The sequence below is a fragment of the Globicephala melas genome, chromosome 4 (assembly GCF_963455315.2).
Source record: "Globicephala melas chromosome 4, mGloMel1.2, whole genome shotgun sequence".
Lineage (NCBI taxonomy): Eukaryota > Metazoa > Chordata > Mammalia > Artiodactyla > Delphinidae > Globicephala > Globicephala melas.
In genome coordinates this window covers 119495619-119518368 of record NC_083317.1, presented here as the reverse complement: position 1 = coordinate 119518368, position 22750 = coordinate 119495619, and the positions used below count along the sequence as shown (strand labels likewise).

The window sequence follows — 22750 nt, the reverse complement described above, 5'->3', positions numbered from 1 at the left end:
TTTTATTTATTTTATTTTTGGCTGCACTGGGTCTTCATTGCTGTGCATGGCCTTTTCTCTGTTTGCAGCGAGCAGGGGCTACTCTTTATTGCAGTGCGCAGGCTTCTCATTGCAGTGGCTTCCCTTGTGGAGCATGGGCTCTAGCCACGTGGGCTTCAGTAGTTGTGGCACACGGGGTCCGTAGTTGTGGCTCGTGGGCTCTAGAGGGTAGGCTCAGTAGTTTTAGCTCACGGGCTTAGTTGCTCCGTGGCATGTGGGATCTTCCTGGACCAGGGCTCGAACCTGTGTCCTCTGCATTGGCAGGCAGATTCTTAACCACTGTGCCACCAGGGAAGCCCTCCTCCAATGTTCTTAACTTGGCCAGTGGATCATTATTCATTCAGCTTCTCAAACATGAGACATCAGAATCATCTCCAAATTTTTTTCTTCCTCAAATGACATCAAATCTATGAATCAGTTTCACTCAGTTCCTTATAAAATATCTCTGAATTATTTTCTCCTTTAGAATAACACCTGCTCCTTCATGTTCAGGCTCTTATCCCTTTCTACTTCAACTTTCACAGACCATTGATACCATGATGGAGTCTCTGTTCCATAGTGGTCCCTCATACTGATAAATCCAGCCTTAAGGTGTCGAGCTTTCCATCAGAAATTGATTCAAGTGACTATTTCTGAATTATCTGAAAGAATACCTAGTTAGCACCATTCTAGAAGTACAGGAGAGAAGTTAATTCATTACATATAATGTATGTTTTAAGGCATTCATTGGGAAGGATTGCTGGATGAAATCTAAATTTCTCAGCATTAAATATCAGAGTTTCAAAATGTATTCTGTGTTTTCACTTATCTCCACCAAATAAACTATCTGCCAGCTAAACTTCTGTTAATACTGTTCCTTGAATGAATAATTATCTTTCCACTGCTCTGAATCTTTGACAGACATACCATCCTCTACATGGAGAACTGATATTATATATACTTCTATAAAGTCCATTTACATATATATCACACACACATTATATGTATCTCTTTAAAAGAGCCTTTATAAAGTCTCTTTATACAATACTAGTTGTTGTTTTCGTAGGTTTGCCCATCTCTCTCATTAGACTAGGAAGTCCATGTGAAGTGATTCATCTTTAAATAACCAGTCTAACACAGGAATTGAAAACTACTAGGGAAGCTAGGCAGATAATGTAAAAGAAAGATGCTGGATAGTGGAAAATCTTAGGCAGTTAGGGGACAGTGGCAGAGTTCCCACATCTTATCATAAGGGGACAGTCCTGCTCAGTGTTAGGAGATTTTTGTCCCTTCTGTGGAAATGTGGATGTAATTGAACAGATTTTATGATTTTCTAATAGAATCATTATATTAAGATTAAGTTATAAGGCACCCAAACTTTATACGTTTGCATCTAAATAATATAAAGGCTATAAGGCTAGACCACCTGCTGGAAAACTGCTGTGATAGAATTTCTTCATGTAGTAAATACACAGATATATTGTGATTTACAGTGACTCAATTAATGCAAAGACCAGGGCCATAGAGAAGCATAATTGCACCGTATGTCTTACACCATTTTTCTTAAAATTCTCTTTGTGTAAGTGAGCTTTTCATAGGAATTCAAAGATGTCAGAGCTTCTGAAGAGGGTCTGTCTGGCAGTCTGTGTTTCAGACTAAGGAAATACCATGTGCTTTGGCATTCAGATTTAGTGACAAGGTTAATGTTCTTTTTAAAATGATAATATCCAGTGCGTCCATACAAAACCCACCATATTTAAATGTTAGATGCTTTGCTTATGTTTTTTTTGACTATAAGGCTCTGCTTCTCTTTTTCCCTTTTAATATAATCAACACTGACATTTAATCAGAGCAATAACTACCTCTGATCAAAGTTAAAAACATGAGCACATTATCTTCCTCTTGAGATATCAGTTCAAAAATATTTATTTAATATATTTATAACATCCTACAAAATTATATTCTCCTTATATTAGGAAAGCACATCCTATAAATATATCACATCTCTTACCTTAAATTCAACATTTCCACAAGTGTTGCACACAAAATATGGGCCTATAATTCTTAGAACATCCTTTTTATTCTCAGTTTAAAGTGTAAACTTTGGCAGATATGGGTGCCAGGTCTGAGTAACATAACCTATTGGTATACCAGGAGGAGCATAGATTTCTATCTACAAAAACAAAAGAGTACAGGTAATATGTAATCATCATCATCATCATAACAATATCTGATAATAGCTCTCATTTACTGAATACTTGTTTTTCAATTAGTCATATTCTTTTCTCCCATCTTTACTGAGGTACAGTTGACATACAAAATTGTAGTATGTTTAAAGTGTACAATGTGATGACCTGGTATACATACACATTGTAGAAAGATTACCACATTTAAGTTAAATGAAACAACCATCACGTCATATAGGTAACTTTTTTTTTTTGGTACGAACACATGAGATCTATCTCTTAGCAAATTTCAAGTATACAGTATAGTATTATTAACTGTAGTCCCCATGCTGCACATTAGATCCTCAGAACTTATTCATCTTATCACTGAAAGTTTGGAGTGTTTGACTAGCATACCCCAATTCTCCCACCACCCAGCTCCTGGCAATTACCATTATACTCTCTCTATCTATGAGTTAGACATTTTTTTTTCAGATTCGACTTATACGTGATACCATACGGTATTTGTCTTTTTTATCTGGCTTATTTCAGTTAGCATAATGCTTTCAGGTGCATGTATATTGTCACAAATGGCAAGATTTTCTTCTGTTTTTTGGCTGAATAATATTTTATGTGTGTATATATATACATGCATTTATATATACACACACATATATAAAGTTATTTATATATATCCATACACATCTCACATTTTCTTTATCCAATCATCAGTCAATAGACACTAAGGATGTTTCCATATTGTGGCTACTAAATAAGCGTTCAATAAACACATGAGTGCAGAAACTTCTTTGAAACCTGTTTTTATTTCCTTAGGATATATACTGAAATGTTGGATTGCTGGCTCATATGGTAGTTCTATTGTTAATTATCTGAGGAGACTTGATACTTTTTTCCATAATGGCTATACCAACTTACATTCCCACCAAAAGTGTACAGAAGTTCCCTTTTTTTCTACATCCTTGCCAACATACGTCTTGTCTTTGTGATAACAGACATTCTAACAGGTGTGATGTGATATGTCATTGTGGTTTTGATTTTCATTTTTCTGATCATTAGTGATTTTGAGCAGCTTTTCATATATATCTTTTGGCCATTTGTATGTTTTCTTTGAAAAAAACATTTCTTTAATGTCTATTTGGATCCTTTGCTCATTTTCTAAGTGCAAAACAGTGTTCTATGCACGACTTAATTCATAATACATTCTTAGCAGGTTGGTACTATTATTCCTATTTATAGAGGAACAGAGAGGTAAATTAATTTGTGTTAAGATTCCACAGCTGCAAAGTGGAAGGGAAGAGACACAAACTGCATACACAGTCTCCACTCTGAAGTACTGCTCTACTGGCCTCCTATATTTAAAAATTTTCTCTTTTATTCATACTTATGAAAAATATCTAAATTATTAAAAACTCTTTTCTTAAACTCCTTTAAAAACAGTGGTTTAGATGTATGGACAGAGCTCTGATCACTGGGGCAATTTTCAAATATTAATGGCAATTGTGCTAGGATGAAAAGAAAATGGGGCCTGGAATCTTGGCTCTGTACCTTAGCTGGATGACCTGGAGAGCATCTCAGCATGTTCCTCTGTAAATAAGGACTTCTTAGGTCTATTTTTTAAGACCAAATGTATAATGTATGCTAATGTGCTCTATAAGTTGTAGAGAATATTCCGTCCAACTCTCAGTTTTTCCTCACCTACTCTAAAGCAAGTGACATGGAAAACAAAATTTAGTATGAATAAGGTCAGTTATCCTTTCAAAATAAGTGCAGTATTGGACATCAAATCTCTATGTGCTTGTATGTCTGTGTGCTCTGCTCTCACAGCTACCTGTATGGATGACTGAGTGACCTAGGCAGCACTGGTCTCAGGCCAATGGAGATATAGGCAAATGCCGACTTCCTATAAACACTCTGTGCCCTGGCGTCTCCCCTGAGATCCATGTTCTCTATCAGAGGGCTGTCAAGTACTATGAAAGAGACACCTGGTCTTCATGGAGCTCAAGGATCTAAGATCTCACCCCCGGAGGGCACACTGCTCAGGGACGTGGGGCTAACTGCTCACTCTTTTCCACCTGCCTTTCTTCCTACAATTTATCCTCAAGCATAAACCAATAGCTGGTGGATCACTTTTCCTTTAAATCTCATTTGATTATATAAATTCAATGATAGGGTAAAAATTCTTACTGAACTACTTTACAAAGTACCCGGGTAATTGCTCACCGACCTCCTGCAGGCAGCAGGGAAAACAACAGCTGGTATACCTTAGTGGTCTCTTCAGAGTTATGACTTCTTGGCCCTTAAGGTCATGAATCCTCATGATAAAAGGCCTATAAGATCCATAGCAAAATCGGGTGCACAAAGCAGTATCCTCTGCTGCATAGTATATCCTCTGTCCAAGGCTGTTCTTAATTTCATCTTTGTTATTGGTTTCATAACTTATTATGACTAAGAACATAGAAGAGGAAACCGTAATCACCAGTATGTTAAAACTATCTAGAATCTAAATATTTTAGACTTACATATTTTTGGACATTACTTTAGATTATATTTACCGAATAGATAGAAAAGGAAAGGTGTTTAGAGATGATCTTGACAGAGAAAAATAGGCAAAGAAAAAAAGGAGGAAATGGTATTACGGTACTGAGAAATTAAGAGCATCTATGTAAGACTTGGAAGAGAAAACAACTTGTATCTTCCTAATTCCATAGACCCGTATCAGAAAGGGAGACTTTGCTGTGAAGGATGGTGCAGTGCTGCTGATGGCAACAGTCCTTTTAAGTGAATGCAGAAAATGTCTACTTGTTCATGTATTCAACTATGGAGGGGAATATAGGATGATTGCTATGTTTATGCACCATATAGTATTATATTAAGTAAATTTGCTTGAGATTTAGTTTTATAAACCACAGTCATGGCTTCTCTTTCTGCACTGTGTGAGGAAGGTGTGAGAGGGCTTTCTCTCAATGCACACATGTGAAGAGGGAGAGAGTGAAAATGCAAGGTGAGGTAGAACGTCACCCTGGGCCCAGGGCACCCTTGTTTAGCTCAGCAGTGGTTGTTCAGCAGTGGGAAATGGGTGTTAGACAAGGGGAAAGGCCCTTGGCAACCAAGGCTGCAGGTCAGAGGATATCTAGACCACTGGCATCCTAAGTGAACTCTGTACCTTAGCAGGGGCTAACCTCTTCACGGGGGAAACAGAGATGTGCTGACATCTGACACCCACGTGGTATCTTAGGGCTTCCCATATTGAACCACACTTTGGAAACCTCTCCTTGCTTAAAGCCAGGAGGGACCAATTCACGAGTCCACAGCCCTCATTAACATGGGTCATAGGATATCAGAAGCCATGAAAATAATGAGCAGAAAGAAACACGTGGAGACAAAAATCACTTTTAAATATCTGTGTCGATGGATTTAGTCAAATAGGAATATCGTTCACAAGTTCTATCACCGTGACCTCCTTTAAATGTTTTTTACTCAGACGGGCCCTGGGCTTTGCCTTAAAAGAACCATCCTTGACCTCTCTATCTCCCAGTCAAATGTCTAATGAGAAAAAAATCAAACTGATTCATGAGATAGAATCTATTATCTAGCTGATTTCATTAAGTACCTTAATCTCAAAAGTCTTTAGTTTGTTCATCTCTAAAATGAGATCAATGTTTTTACACAATCTCTAAGTTTCCTTCTAATTACTGAAAAAAATGAAAACAAATATAAGAATTCTATAGTTATATCTTTCTTGTGTATTAAATTTTGAACTGGGGACAGCTATAAATAAGTGCTTGTCTTAGTCTCAGATGCTAAAAATAAACTGAGTAAACTTTATCACTTTATACTACTCAATGTTAAAATATGATATAGACTTTCTATTTGAGAAAAAAAGAAAATTAAAGACATCTATTTTAAAAACTGAAACTTAACAACTTGTAAATTTGTTACTTTACATTTCATGCCAAAGATATGTGTTTTCACACATCAATATAAACTTTTTAATCTAAGAATTCTGTAAAATGTGTCATATCTGGTCTTTTGAGTTTTATAATCTCAATGAAATATACCTTAGAATAAAATGTTAAAAAAATTCAGAATACAAACTATCAAACATTAAAGAGCTCCTTTCCAGAGAAAACTTAGATTCAAAAAACTAAACAAACTCAATAATTTTATAAATAATAATGTATATATAAGTAATTTTTAAGATGATACTTTGAATTATTTTTATTGAGATGTAATTGGCATAGACCATTGTATTGATTTTAGGTGTACAACATTATGATTTGATATCTGTGTATATGTGAAATGAATACCACAAGTTTAGTTAATATCCTTACCATACATACATTCAAAATTTTTTTTCTTGTGTGAGAAATTTTAAGATCTACTCTCTTAGTAACTTTCAAATACACTATATAGTACTGTTAATTATGGTCACCATGCTGTACATTATGTCCCTAGGATATTTGTTTATCTTATAACTGAAAGTTTGTACCTTTTCACCACCTTCTCCAACCCACTACCCCCATACGTATGGCAACCACCAATCTATTCTCTGAGTTTAGTTTCTTTCAGATTCCACAGATAAGTGAGATCATACAGTATTTGCCTTCTCTAACTTATTTCACTTTCACTCTAACTATTTCACTTATTTCACTTCTCATATTCTGTTGGTCAAATCTAAATTGTATGGTAACTAACATCAGCTGTGTTCCTTCTTCCATGGTATAGAATTGTTGTTGAGAATTGGAGGTCTAGCTTAGAACTACAGTTCCTTGTATCTAGATGAGACCATGTGAGTGAATTTCTGGCAACAGACGTGAGATGAATCAAATGTTACCTCCAGGCCAAGGTTCTCAGAAGTAGATGAGCCTTCATCATGCTGTTCCCCCCACCCCCCATTGCAGTTGGCTTGATGCAGGTGAGATGTGAAGAAGAAAAGAACTACAAAACAGGTTATTGTGGTCCTGAAACCATGTGGATAAAAGCTGCCTACAGATCAGAAACCCACTTTGATAGTTTTTAGTAGAGAAATACAATGCTATTGGGAAAAACCATTGAAATTTTCTAATCGTAGCTACCACTATCCGACGTAATCACTCTTGGAAAAGTTGGGCAGGCAACATTTATAAAAGGCCATACACTACGCTGGAGAGATTGGATTTTATTTTGGAGGATGGATTGAAGAATGATATACTTCCTGGTGTGAGAAAGACACTATTAGACTCTTGCTTTAGAAAAACTAAATTAGTGACGGGGTGCAGGATGATTTGTAAAACAGCAGCTGGGAAATCATTTAGTGACAATCCCAGACGCAAAATAATGTAATCCTAAAAAGCTAGGTATTGTTTAGTAAATTTAGAAGGGGAGAGGGGCGTTCAGAGATGAAGAAGGAGGAGGAGGAAGAGGGAAAGAAATTGGAGTAGAAGAAACATGGTGTTTGGTGAGTAAACAGATTTGGGAGAGGGGAAGGGAAGACGATTATTTTAAGAAGGTTTCCAGCTGAGCAGTTGCATGGGTGGCAATGCACACATGTAGAGAGGGATCACAGGATGAGATTCGGGGTAAAGTCCAGTTAAATTAATGAATTTAAGATGCCTGTGGGACATCAAAGTAGAGACAACTGGTAGGTAAAGAGCACTGGTTCTTCATCTATTGCCTAAAGAAGATTGAAAGGGAGGGCAAGAAGAAATTTGTAAAACAGAAGTGTGATGGTTCTGAAACTCAGATGGGAGCGACTTTGAATGAGAGGTGGTCAAACGAGGCACAAGATACAGGAAGTAAAAGAAGTTGTGGCTGTGGTGGTCTAGTCCTGCTGCTCAGGTCACAGGGTCATGTCCTTTTGTTTGTACCTAATGACAAGGAAACAGTGCTCACACATACCTTCTGGTTAACAACAATGTCTAATTCATTGTGCCCTTCTCTTCCCCAGTTCCAGAAGGGAAGGGAGATCACCAGTCAGAAGACATTATTTACAGTCTTATCTACAATCTGAAGCATGGTAGGTAGATGGTATCAGTGTGAAGAAAGTAGGATTTCACTCTTTAGAATTCTAACTACTTCAGCATTTGTTATGATCACTTTGGTCCCATGACATACCAGTTGTGCTTTTCATTGTCATTCCTGAATATAATCTGATGCTGATAAGCAGTGAAATGTGTCATATCCTTGATTCTCCGCCCCATTACTCTATTCACTACTCCTGGTTGAGGTAGCACCAGTTATTGCCCTGGCATGACTGGGTGGGGTGTATCGTTGCATTTACACCTGTTTTGTCATGTGGACCAGTCCTGATTCCCTCTCAGTCCTCTACTGGAAGTTCTGCAAGGCTCACTGACTCCCTGGGAGGCCAGCCTCTCAGGGTCATTCAAGTTAAACTTTACCATTTGTTGTGCCTATAAGAAATATTTACTTCAAGCTTTCAGATTTGAAAAAGTGCTGCTGCTTTTTTCAGGGTTTAACTTTGGCATCATAGATAATAAATAGACACAAATCTGCTGTAACTCCAAATGATACCAGAAGTTTTCTGTGTGGTGTGTTGTGGAGAGTCCTATTTTGAATTAGAGTTTGTGAAAATTTAGAATCCATTCTTTGGAGAAGGATTGAGAACTTGGATAACCATAGAATTTGGCTTAGTGAATTGGGATATGGAACAATCTCTCAAAATAAGAGCATTGTGTCCTAATATAATAATGAGTTGATCCATTCTTTCCAAAATAATAGTGAGTGCTTTCTCACAAATTGTCTACACGTCTTCACAGAAGAGATGGACCATTTCATTTAAAAAAGTGTTCTCGTGAACTGTAACACAGAACACACAGATTTAGGAGACACGCTTCAGTTATCCCTTCTCACCCACTTTCAAAGGCTCACCTCAGACTCCAGTGTTTGACACAGCTAACTGGAGAGTAAGAGAGATAATAATCCACATTTGTAGATTTGGAAATGGCAACAAATTACTTCTTCTGTTATGGCTACAGTTTCCATGACTACTATCTTTTTTTTATTGGAGTGTAATTGTTTTACAATGTTGTATTAGTTTCTGCTGTACAATGAAGTGAATCAGCCATATATATACCTGTATCCCCTCCCTCTTGGACCTCCCTCCCACCCCACCTGCCATCCCACTCATCTAGGCACCGAGCTGAACTTCCTGTGTTTTATAGCGTGTTCCCACTAGCTATTTTACGCATGGTAGTGTATATATGTTAATCCTAATCTCCCAATTCGTTCCACACTCCTATTCCCCCACTGTGTCCACATGTCTGTTCTCTATGTCTATGTCTCTATTTCTGTAGGTGTAGGTTCGCCTGTAACATTTTTCTAGATTCCACATATATGTGTTAATACACGATATTTGTTTTTCTCTTTCTGGCTTACTTCACTCTGTATGACAGACTCTGAGTCCATCCACATCTCTACAAATAACCCAATTTCATTCCTCTTTATGGCTGAGTAATATTCCATTGTGTGTATGCACCACATCTTTATCCATTCATCTGTCGTTAGACATTTAGGTAGTTTCCGTGTCCTGGCTATTGTAGATAGTGCTGCAGTGAACATTGGGGTATATGTGTCCTTTTGACTACTATTATTATTATGACGACTTCTCCTACTAACAACCCAGTTCGGTAGAAGTTCAGAGGGCCTATCTTAACTGTATACAATGAAATTAGAAATGTTATCATTTTTCTTACACTATTGTAACAAAAAAATTTTGGATTCTTAATCTAGAGAAGAACTCTAATGAAATTAAAATGAACCTTTTTGAAAAATTAGAAACTGAAAAATGGATAATTTGTGAGGTGCTTTGGTTCACATATTATTTAGATCAGACTTCAGTAAGTAAGAGCAAAGCTTCTTCAGTTGGTCTCCAACATATAAAAAGATTTTTCAGTCTCTACAAAATAAATGCTGGGGTGCTTGAATAATTATTTGAGGATTGTTTGATTAAAATATAGATCACTCTTTGTTCTTTATAAACTTAATGACAAAGTAATAAAAAATAAAATGCTTTAATAAAAGTCAATAATTTAAAAAATCCCCAAACCACTATTTTGGGAGTATGTCTAAAATTTTTTATAATTCAGCAAGATCAAAGGTGCTAATATTTATCTTTGACTGCTTCATAATAAGTCTGGGATGGAAAAATGTAAGTAGCAATTCTGTGATTTAGTCTTTCACTTTACCATCTTGGCCCTCAAGAAAAAATGTGACCTGGTCAAATCTTCATGTAAAAATACTAACGACCGATCTCCTGGCTAAGGAACTAAAAGTATTTGCTAGTAGGAAAGATTTTATCCGTTTATGCTTATAATAGGATGGAGCTGTCTTGTCTAGGGTTTATACTGTGAGCAAATCTAGAATCTGTGGATTTAGGGAGCACTTCTCCCTGGAAAATGTCAAATGAGCTGTTTAACTGTCTGGGTATAAAATGGAGATGTTTCAGACCAAAATAACTCCCTTCTGTTAAGTAATGTAGGTACATAAATTATTTAGCAATCTGTTACATTAATTTTGGCCAGAGTGTGTCCTGAAATGGAAAGATAGGACCCAAGGAGTTCTGTCAGTGTTCCTGGGCCTCCTCCTGAAGCTTCACCTCTGTGTGGCAAATAGACTATTTATATCTTTTTTTTTTTTTTTGCGGTACGCGGACCTCTCACCGTTGTGGCCTCTCCCATTGCGGAGCACAGGCTCTGGACGCACAGGCTCAGCGGCCATGGCTCACGAGCCCAGCCGCTCTGCGGCACGAACCCGCGTCCCCTGCACTGGCAGGTGGACTCCCAACCACTGCGCCACCAGGGAAGCCCAGACTACTTATATCTTGAAAAATTCTAGTAAAGCTTGATACTGGATAAGATCTCTTGTTTGTGTGAGTTTGATTTTACATTTGGATTCCTCGTGTCATCTCACTTATTATAATTAATATCTATATATCTGTAGTTTAGATGAACATAGTCTGTCATCTGACTACTCATATTCCAACTTATACCACTTAAAAGTAACAATTCAGTAAGTTTTTCTTTATCAATATGTCAATTGATGGACATTTAGGTGCTTACATGTCTTGACTATTGTGAATAGTGTTACAGTAAACATGTGAGTGCATATACTTTTCAAGATCCTGATTTTGTTTTCTATGGATATACAGCCAGGAGTGGAATTGCTGGATCATATGGTAGTTCTATTTTTAGTATTTTGAGGAACTTCCATACTGTTGTTTATAGTGGCTGCACCAGGTTACATTCCATGAACAGTGTACAGATGTTCCCTTTTCTCCACATCCTTACCAACACTTGTTATCTTTTGCTTTTTTTGATTATAAACATCCTAACTTGTGTGAGATGATAGCTCATTGCGGTTTTGACTTGTATCTCCCTGATAATAGTGATGTTGAGCAACTTTTCATGTGTCTTTTGGCCATTTGTATGTCTTTTTTAGAAAGGTGTCTATTCAGTCCATTTGCACATTCTTTTTTTTTTTTTTTGGTGCTATTGAGCTGTACTTTGTATATTTTGGATATCAACCCTTTCAGCTACACAGCTTACAAATATTTTTTCCCTATTCTCTAAGTTTTTTCATGTTTTTAATGGTTTCCTTTGCTGTGCAGTAGCTTTTTAGTTTGACATAGTCCCACTTGTGTATTTTTGCTTTTGTTGCCTGTTCTTTTGGTGTCACAGCCAAGAGGTCTTTGCCAGGACCAACCTCAAGAAGATTTTCCCCTATATTTTCTTTAGGAGTTTTATGGTTTCAGATTTTGTGTTTAAGTCTTTAATCCATTTTGAGTTGAATTTTGTGTATGGTATAATAGAGTTCAGTTTCATCCTTTTGCATATGGATATCCAGTTTTCCTAACATCACTTACTGAAGAGACTGTCCTTTCTCCTGGGTTCAGATCATGGCCAGACCTAAAATATCATAAGATATTTTAAAGTTGAAAATTAACATCACATTTTAATATTGCTCAAACCCATTTTGTGTTCTACCATATGTTATACTTGTTTATATGTTCTAAAACTAAAGTTTATATATTTTCTATTGAACTAAAAATTTCTTTGAAAATATATAACATGTCATTTGAGTATTGAAACTTCTCTACCCCTGACATATTTTAAGCCAGGTAAGGAAAATTATTTTTGCTGAAAAGTCTTTTAAACATTAGAAATTAATGCTGCCATGTAAAATCAAAGGTAATCTACATAATATTTTTCCTACAGGTTTCAAAAATATTACTCTAGATGGATCATGATAAGTTGATCATTTTTAATAGGTGTAATATCTGATAACTTCTCACAGATGTACCTTGGTAACTGTTGAACCATTTGTCTTTTTCAGAGTCTTCCTCGGATAACAAGAAATTGAACAAATAGGCTTTCTTTCTGGAATGCTGAGACTGTGCAAGGGCATTTGAGTGCTTATGTGGGTCACCTTCATTACCCAAGATATGGCCTTGTAAGTGTTGAATTTGTTAAAAAAAAATGGGTAAGCTTGATATAAAGAGTTCCTTAAATATAAGTACCTAAATTTTTACAGTGAGGTCTTCCTCAGTAGCAATGTAAGCACATGTGTAAAAAGGTATTGACAAAGCATGAATCTGGTATTCTTTTAACCCTATGTGAATGGAGAGACTTAAGAAAGTAAAGTGCTAAGAACCAAGGCAGAAGAAAACACAAAATAGACATGTGTCCTTATTTCTTAGAAACGTCTTTTATTTTCCAAACATTTTTATAGCTCTTTGTTAATGTATTCTGTTTTGTGTTCTTGGTTTTGTTCTGCTTTGTTCTTTTTCATTATTTTTTTAATGTGAAATTAGTTTTAAAAATATTTGTCAAAAGATCCTTTGTTGTAGATTTTGGTGAATATTTCATATGTGCCTCAAAACAATATTCTTCATTCATTGCACATAGAGCAGGCGTTCTCAAAATGTGGTCAGAACTATTTACTATATCATTAAGATGTTATTTGCTTTTTTCACTCTTCTATGAGTGTACAGTGGGAGTTTCCAGAGGTTTGTGATATTTGGTGATGACATCACTGCTCTGACAGCTATTGGAGTGTGAGTCTGTGCTTTAACAATATCTCAGTTTAAATTTCTAATTCTCGTAAATATTACTAGATACAATGCATATAAACAAAAGCTTTTTGGAGGTCTTAACATAATCTGCCTTCTACTATTACATTTTCAGATTCCTTTAATCTGAAAGTGTGCTTACACCATGTGCTTACACCATCTCACTTGGATCTGGAATCTTTGTTTGTTTTTTTTTTTAACATTTTTATTGGAGTATAATTGCTTTACAATAGTGTGTTAGTTTATGTTTTATAACAAAGTGAATCAGTTACACATTTACATATATCCCCATATCTCCTCCCTCTTTCGTCTCCCTCTCACCCTTCTAGCTGGTCACAAAGCACTGAGCTGATCTCCCTGTGCTATGCGACTGCGTCCCACTAGCTATCTATTTTACATTTGGTAGTGTATATACGTCCCTTTGTACACTACCACTCTCTCACTTTGTCCCAACTTACCCTTCCCCCTCCCCGTGTCCTCAACTCTGTTCTCTAGTAGGTCTGCGTCTTTATTCCCATCTTGCCACTGGGTTCTTCATGACCATTTTTTTTTTTTTTTTAGATTCCACATATATGTGTTAGCATATGGTATTTGTGTTTCTCTTTCTGAATTACTTCACTCTGTATGACAGAATCTATGTCCATCCACCTCACTACAAATAACTCAATTTCATTTCTTTTTATGGCTGAGAAATATTCCATTGTATTTATGTGCCACATCTTCTTTATCCATTCGTCTGTTGATGGACACTTAGTTTGCTTCCATGTCCTGGCTATTGTAAATAGTGCTGCAGTGAACATTGTGGTACGTGGCTCTTTTTGAATTAGGGTTTTCCCAGGGTATATGCCGAGTAGTGGTATTGCTGGGTCGTATGGTAGTTCTATTTTTAGTTTTTTAAGGAACCTCCATACTTCTCCATAGAGGCTATATCAATTTATATTCCCACCAACAGTGCAAAAGGGTTCCCTTTTCTCCACACCCTCTCCAGCATTTATTGTTTGTAGATTTTTTGATGATGGCCATTCTGACTGGTGTGAGATGATATCTCATTGTAGTTTTGATTTGCATTTCTCTAATGATTAATGATGTTGAGCATTCTTTCATGTGTTTGTTGGTAATCTGTATATCTTCTTTAGAGAAATTTTTATTTAGGTCTTCTGCCCATGTTTGGATTGGGTTGTTTGTTTTTTTGATATTGAGCTGCATGAGCTGCCTGTAAATTTTGGAAATTAATCCTTTGTCAGTTGCTTCATTTGAAAATATTTTCTCCCATTCTGAAGGCTGTCTTTTGGTCTTGTTCATGGTTTCCTTTGCTATGCAAAAGCTTTTAAGTTTCATTAGGTCGCATTTGTTTATTTTTGTTTTTATTTCCATTTCTCTAGGAGGTGGATCAAAAAAGATCTTGCTGTGATTTATGTCATAGAGTGTTCTGCCTATGTTTTCCTCTAAGAGTTTGATGGTGTCTGGCCTTACATTTAGGTCTTTAATCCATTTTGAGTTTATTTTTGTGTATGGTGTTAGGGAGTGTTCTACTTTCATTCTTTTACATGTAGCTGTCCAGTTTTCCCAGCACCACATATTGAAGAGGCTATCTTTTCTCCACTGTATATTCTTGCCTCCTTTATCAAAGATAAGGTGACCATATGTGCGTGGATTTATCTCTGGGCTTTCTATCCTGTTCCATTGATTCAATATTTCTGTTTCTGTGCCAGTATCATACTGTCTTGATTACTGTAGCTTTGTAGTATAGTCTGAAGTCAGGGACCCTGACTTCCTCCAGCTCTGTGTTTCTTTCTCAAGATTGCTTTTTCTATGCGGGGTCTTTTGTGTTTCCATACAAATTGTGAAATTTTTTGTTCTAGTTCTGTGAAAATGCCAGTGGTAGTTTGATAGGGATTGCATTGAATCTGTAGATTGCTTTAGGCAGTAGAGTCATTTTCACAATGTTGATTCTTCCAATCCAAGAACATCGTATATCTATTTCTCCATTTGTTTGTATCATTTATTTCTTTCATCAGTGTCTTATAATTTTCTGCATACAGGTCTTTTGTCTCCTTAGGTAAGTTTATACCTAGGTATTTTATTCTTTTTGTTGCAATGGTAAATGGAAGTTTTTTCTTAATTTCACTTTCAGATTTTTCATCATTAGTATATAGGAATGCCAGAGATTTCTGTGCATTATTTGTATCCTGCTACTTTACCAGATTCATTGATTAGCTCTAGTAGTTTTCTGGTAGCATCTTTAGGATTCTCTATGTATAGTATCATGTCATCTGCAAACAGTGACAGCTTTACTTCTTCTTTTCTGATTTGGATTCCTTTTATTTCTTTTTCTTCTCTGATTGCTGTGGCTAAAACTTCCAAAAGTATGTTGAATAATAGTGGTGAGAGTGGGCAACCTTATCCTGTTCCAGATCTTAGTGGAAATGGTTTCAGTTTTTCACCATTGAGGACGATGTTGGCTGTGGGTTTGTCATATATGGCCTTTGTTATGTTGAGGTAAGTTCCTTCCATGCTTACTTTCTTGAGGGTTTTTATCATAAATGGGTGTTGAATTTTGTCAAAAACTTTCTCTGCATCTATTGAGATGATCATATGGTTTTTATCCTTCAATTTGTTAATATGGTGTATCACATTGATTGATTGATATTGAAGAATCCTTGCATTCCTGGAATAAGCCCCAATTGATCATGGTGTATGATCCTTTTAATGTGCTGTTGGATTCTGTTTGCTAGTATTTTGTTGAGGATTTTTGCATCTATGTTCATCAGTGATATTGGTCTGTAGTTTTCTTTTTTTTGTGACATCTTTGTCTGGTTTTGGTATCAGGGTGATGGTGGCCTCATAGAATGAGTTTGGGAGTGTTCCTCCCTCTGCTATATTTTGGAAGAGTTTGAGAAGGATAGGTTTTAGCTCTTCTCAAAATGTTTGATAGAACTCGCCTGTGAAGCCATCTGGTTCTGGGCTTTTTTGTTTGTTGGAAGATATTTAATCACACTTTCAACTTCAGTGCTTGTGATTGGTCTGTTCATACTTTCTGTTTCTTCCTGGTTCGGTCTTGGAAGTTTGTGCTTCTCTAAGAATTTGTCCATTTGTTCCATGTTGTCCATTTTATTGGCATAGAGTTGCTTATAGTAGGCTCTCCTGATCCTTTGTATTTCTGCAGTGTCAGTTGTTACTTCTCCTTTATCATTTCTAATTCTGTTGATTTGAGTCTTCTCCCTTTTTTTCTTGATGAGTCTGGCTAATGGTTTATCAATTTTGTTTATCTTCTCAAAGAACCAGCTTTTAGTTTTATTGATCTTTTCTATTGTTTCCTTCATTTCTTTTTCATTTATTTCTGGTCTGATCTTTATGATTTCTTTCCTTCTTCTAACTTTGGGGTTTTTTTGTTCTTCTTTCTCAAGTTGCTTTAGGTGTAAGGTTAGGTTGTTTATTTGAGATGTTTCTTTTTTCTTAAGGTAGGATTGTATTGCTATAAACTTCTCTCTTAGAACTGCTTTTCCTGCATCCCACAGGTTTTGGGTCATTGTGTTTTCATTGTCATTTGTTACTAGGCATTTCTTGATTTCCTCTTTGACTTCTTCAGTGGTCTCTTGGTTATTTAGTAGTGTATTGTTTAGCCTCCATGTGTTTGTATTTTTTACATATTTTTTCCTGTAATTGATATCTAGTCTCATAGTGTTGTGGTCAGAAAAGGTAGTTGATATGATTTTGATTTTCTTAAATTTACCAAAGCTTGATTTGTGACCCAAGATATGATCTATCCTGGAGAATGTTCCATGAGCACTTGAGAAGAAAGTGTATTCTGTTGTATTTGGATGGAATGTCCTATAAATATCAATTAAGTCCATGTTGTTTAATGTATCATTTAAAACTTGTGTTTCCTTATTTATTTTCATTTTGGATGATTTGTCCATTGGTGAAAGTGGGGTGTTAAAGTCCCCTACTATGAATGTGTTACTGTCGATTTCCCCTTTTATGGCTGTTAGTATTTGCCTTATGTATTGAGGTGCTCCTATGTTGGGTGCATAAATATTTACAATTGTTATATCTTCTTGAATTGATCCCTTGATCATTATGTAGTGTCCTTCTTTGTCTCTTGTAATAGTCTTTGTTTTAAAGTCTATTTTGTCAGATATGAGAATTGCTACTCCAGCATTCTTTTGATTTCCATTTTCATGGAATATCTTTTTCCATCCCCTCACTTTCAGTCTGTATGTGTCCCTAGGTCTGAAGTGGGTCTCTTGTAGACAGCATATATACAGGTCTTGTTTTTGTATCCATTCAGCCAGTCTATGTCTTTTGGTTGGAGCATTTAATCCATTTACATTTAAGGTAATTATCGATATGTATGTTCCTATTATCATTTTCTTAATTGTTTTTGGTTTGTTATCGTAAGTCTTTTCCTTCTCTTGTGTTTCCTGCCTAGAGAAGTTCCTTTATCATTTGTTGTAGAGCTGGTTTTGTTGTGCTGAATTCTCTTAGCTTTCGCTTGTCTGTAAAAGTTTTAATTTCTCCGTCAAAGCTGAATGAGATCCTTGCTGGGAAGAGTAATCTTGTTGTAGCTTTTTCACTTTCGTCACTTTAAATATGTCCTGCCACTCCCTTCTGGCTTGCAGAGTTTCTGCTGAAAGATCAGCTGTTAACCTTATGGGGATTCCCTTGTATGTTTTTTGTTCTTTTTCCCTTGCTGCTTTTAATATTTTTTCTTTATATTTAATTTTTAATAGTTTGATTAATATATGTCTTGGCGTGTTTCTCCTTGGATTTATCCTGTATGGGACTCTCTGTGCTTCCTGGGCTTGATTAACTATTTCCTTTCCCATATTAGGGAAGTTTTCAACTATAATTTCTTCAAATATTTTCTCAGTTCCTTTCTTTTTCTCTTCTTCTTCTGGGACCCCTAGAATTCAAATGTTGGTGCATTTAATATTGTCACAGAGGTCTCTGAGACTGTCCTCAATTCTTTTTATTCTTTTTTCTTTATTCTACTCTGCAGTAGTTATTTCCAGTATTTTATTTTCCAGGTCACTTATCCGTTCTTCTGCCTCAGTTATTCTGCTATTGATCCCTTCTAGAGAATTTTTGAATTCATTTATCATGTTATTCATGATTGTTTGTTTGCTCTTTAGTTCTTCTGGGTCCTTGTTAAACGTTTCTTGTATTTTCTCCATTCTATTTCCAAGATTTTCGATTGTCTTTATTATCATTATTCTGAATTCTTTTTATTATCATTATTCTGAATTCTTTTTCAGGTAGACTGCCTATTTCCTCTTCATTTGTTAGGTCTGGTGCGTTTTTACCTTCTTCCTTCATCTGCTGTGTTTTTCTTTGTCTTCTCATTTTGCTTAACTTACTGTGTTTGATGTTTCCTTTTCTCAGGCTGCAGGTTCGCCGTTCCCATTGTTTTTGGTGTCTGCCCCCAGTGGCTAAGTTTGGTTCAGGGGGTTGTGTAGGCTTCCTGGTGGAGGCAACTATTGTCTGTCTTTTGGTGGATGAGGCTGGATATTGTCTTTCTGGTGGGCAGGTACACATCTGGTGGTGTGTTTTGGGTTGTCTGTGACCTTATTATGATTTTAGGCAGCGTCTCTCCTAACAGGTGTGTTCCTGTCTTGCTAGTTGTTTGGCATAGGGTGTCCAGCACTGTAGCTTGCTGGTCGTTGAGTGGAGCTGGGTCTTGGCGTTGAGATGAAGATCTCTGGGAGGTTTTCAGCATTTGGTATTACATGGAGCTGGGAGGTCTCTGGTGGACCAATATCCTGAACTTGGCTCTCCCACCTCAGAGACACAGCCCTATGCCTGGCTGGAGCACCAAGAGCCTTTCATCCACACGGCTCAGAATAAAAGAGAGAAAAAAAGAAAGAAAGAAGGAAAAAGGTAAAATAAAATAAAATAAAAACGTTATTAAAATAAAAAACAAAAAATAATAATTAAAATATTTTTAAAGTAATAAAAAAGAATGAAAGAAAGAAGAGAACAACCAAAACAAAAAACAAATCCACCAATGATAACAAGTGCTGAAAACTATATTAAGAAAAAAAAAGAAAAAAGAAAAAAAAGACGGACAGACAGAACTTTAAAGTAAAAGCAAAGCTATACAGACAAAATCACACACAGAATCATACAAATACACATGCACAAAAAGAGAAAAAGGGAAAAAATACATATATGTATCATTGCTCCCGAAGTCCACCTCCTCAGTTTGGGATGATTCGTTGTCTATTCAGGTGTTCCACAGATCCAGGCTACGTCCAGTTGGCTGTGGAGATTTAATCCGCTGCTCCTGAGGCTGCTGGGAGAGATTTCCCTTTCTTTTCTTTGTTCGCACAGCTCCTGGGATTCAGCTTTGGATTTGGCCCCGCCTCTGCGTGTAGGTCGCCTGAGGGCATCTGTTCTTCGGTCAGACAGGACGGGGTTAAAGGAGCTGCAGTTATTTCGGGGGCTCTGGCTCACTCAGGCCGGGGGGAGGGAGGGGTACGCAGTGCAGAGTGAGCCTGCGGCGGCAGAGGCCAGCATGACGTTGCACCAGCCTAAGGTGCGCTGTGTGTTCTCCCGGGGAAGTTGTCCCTGGATCACGGGACCCTGGCAGAGGCGGGCTGCACAGGCTCCCGGGAGGGGAGGTGTGGAGAGTGACCTGTGCTCGCACACAGGCTTCTTGGTGGCGGCAGCAGCAGCCTTAGCGTCTTATGCCCGTCTCTGGGGTCCGCACTGTTAGCCGTGGCTCGCGCCCGTCTCTGGAGCTCCTTTAAGCGGGGCTCTTAATCCCCTCTCCTCGTGCACCAGGACACAAAGAGGGAAGAAAAAGTCTCTTGCCTCTTCAGCAGTTCCAGACTTTTTCCCGGACTCCCTCCCGGCTAGCCGTGGCGCACTAGCCCCTTCAGGCTGTGTTCACGCAGCCAACCCCAGTCCTCTCCCTGCGATCCGACCTCCAAAGCCGGAGCCTCTGCTCCCAGCCCCGCCCGCCCCGGCGGGTGAGCAGACAAGCCTCTCGGGCGGGTGAGTGCTGGTCGGTGCCAATCCTCTGTACGGGAATGTCTCCACTTTGCCCTCCACACCCCTGTTGCTGCGCTCTCCTTCGTGGCTCGGAAGTTTCCCCCCTCCGCCACCCCCCATCTCCGCCCGGGAAGGGTCTTTCTAGTGTGTGGAAACTTTTCCTCCTTCCCACTGGTGCAGGTCCCATCCCTATTCTTTGTCTCTGTTTTTTCCTTTTTCTTTTGCCCTATCCAGGTACGTGGGGAGTTTCTTGCCTTTTGGGAGGTCTGAGGTCTTCTGCCAGCGTTCAGTAGGTGTTGTATAGGAGCAGTTCCACATGTAGATGTATTTCTGATGTATCTGTGGGGAGGAAGGTGATTTCCACGTCTTACTCTTCTTACTCATCTTGAAGCTCCTGCTGGGTTTTTTTATTTGAATTCTCCTATTCTTTTTTGATTATACTGAATATTGTGGATGTATGTTCATATTTGTATTGTGCAACATGTGATGTATTTAATCAGGATTAATTACAATTACAGATATGTTAAATATTTGAAATTTGTAGGCAGTTGTACTTTGATAATCATTTTTTGGTATGCAGACTACATACAAAGACAGCATACAGGGAAACTAGTGGACTGTTGAAAAAGTATTTAAAATTGGTTTCCCAATAAACCTCATATTTCATTGGCAGTATTTCTAAAGAGTTCTTTGATGTAAATGTTAATTTAAATCCATATATGAAAGATGTCATCTATGGGCTCCAAAATGAAAAAAATGCAGTGCAGTTATTTTATTAAAAAAGTGAGTTGTAAATATATGATATTGAATCTTAGGTATCAACTAGATAGCAAAGTAAATTCACAGATTCTCTTTCAGGGTTTAGACTTTAATTATTTCAGGATAACTGTGGAATGGTAATAGCAGACACAAATAGAAATAATATGAACTTCATAGTTTTCTACCTATGTCTCACTCTTATAAGTCCCCAGACGTAGTAGGTTCTTGGATCCAGCTTAGTGAACAGTCAGAGCCCTTACAAAGGTTAAGATATTAGAAATGCTGTAAAGGAAAGAGTTTGCATATTTTTGTAAGTAAAATAGCAGTTAAGCACTTACTGCATGCCAGAACTTGATTTGAATGCTATATTGATTATAAAAATTTAATTCACTGTGTTTTAGTTAAGTGTTTTTTTTAATTTTTTTAAATTTAATTTTATTTATTTTTGGCTGTGTTGGGTCTTCGTTGCTGCACGCGGGCTTTCTCTAGTTGCGGTGAATGGGGGCTACTCTTCATTGTGGTGTGCAGGCTTCTCATTGCGGTGGCTTCTCTTGTTGCGGAGCACGGGCTCTAGGCACGTGGGCTTCAGTAGTTGTGGCTTGTGGGCTCTAGAGCACAGGGTCAGTAGTTGTGGTGCACGGGCTTAGTTGCTCTGCGGCACGTGGGATCTTCCCGGACCAGGGATCAAACCCGTGTCCCCTGCATTGGCAGGCAGATTCTTAACCACTGCACCACCAGGGTAGCCCTGTTTTAGTTGAATTTTATCACGATTTGACAGGTAATGGATGTTTATAGAGACCACAGCTGATAGAATTGAAGCCAGGCAGTACACCTTCCAGGGTCAACGTTCTTAAACATTGTATGTTCCTTCTTGGCTCAAATATATCCATTTATGAGACTTAACCAGTTCAACTTTTCCCTTGTTTTACTGAGGAAAGTAGCCATGATTCCAACATATAAAATTCTTGATTTAATTGGGTTTTGGGATGTGTTTATTTGATAAGCTCATGTGCAACAAAATATAAAAGAAACCCCCTTTCATAAAATCAGTCAGGGAAAATAATTTCAATATGAGATAAACGTCTACCATCTCAGCACAGCTGCTTTGCCTTTTCTTTAGTCACATGGGGCACGTCACACAGGAAAGGAGAAGAAAGGATAAGAGCAGATTATTCAGTGGATGCCTTAATCTCTGTAATTGCCCCAGCAACTAGATGGCATCATCAGTGCTTCTCCACCCTCATTCTCAAAAAAAAAAGTTGAAGATCCCATACATACATGAGTTGAAGATCCCATACATACATGAGTACGCACTCATGCACAAATATGTATAGATGTATGTACTGCAAGCTACGTTTACTGAACCACTTGGTCAGTGGGTCATGACATATCAAACTTCTTAACGTTCACTGGTTGTTCATGTACAAGTAGTATGAGGTGTGAGCTTAACTGACTCAGTGCTGTCTCAATTGTAAAGTCTACAAAGATGCTGTGTGGTACCTCCACCACTCTGCACACTTTCCTCATCTGCTGTCTCATCTCTAAAGTGGAGATAATATTATAAAAATATTAGAGTCAAATAAGTTAATGTATAGTCTTAGTACACGTCTAATACATACTAAATGCTCAGTATCTGTTAAGTATTATCATCATTATTATCTACCAGGGGTAGAAAATGTGCTTGGATTTATTGCTGATAGGTTCTTTCTTTCTCACCCTTTTTCAT

General features: G+C 37.4%; 1 pseudogene; it reads right to left on the bottom strand.

The window, feature by feature from the left end:
* LOC115862104 (phospholipid scramblase 2-like) overlaps positions 1–8319 on the bottom strand; it is a 99309-nt pseudogene extending 90990 nt beyond the window's left edge.
* Positions 8320–22750: the final 14431 nt, after the last annotated feature.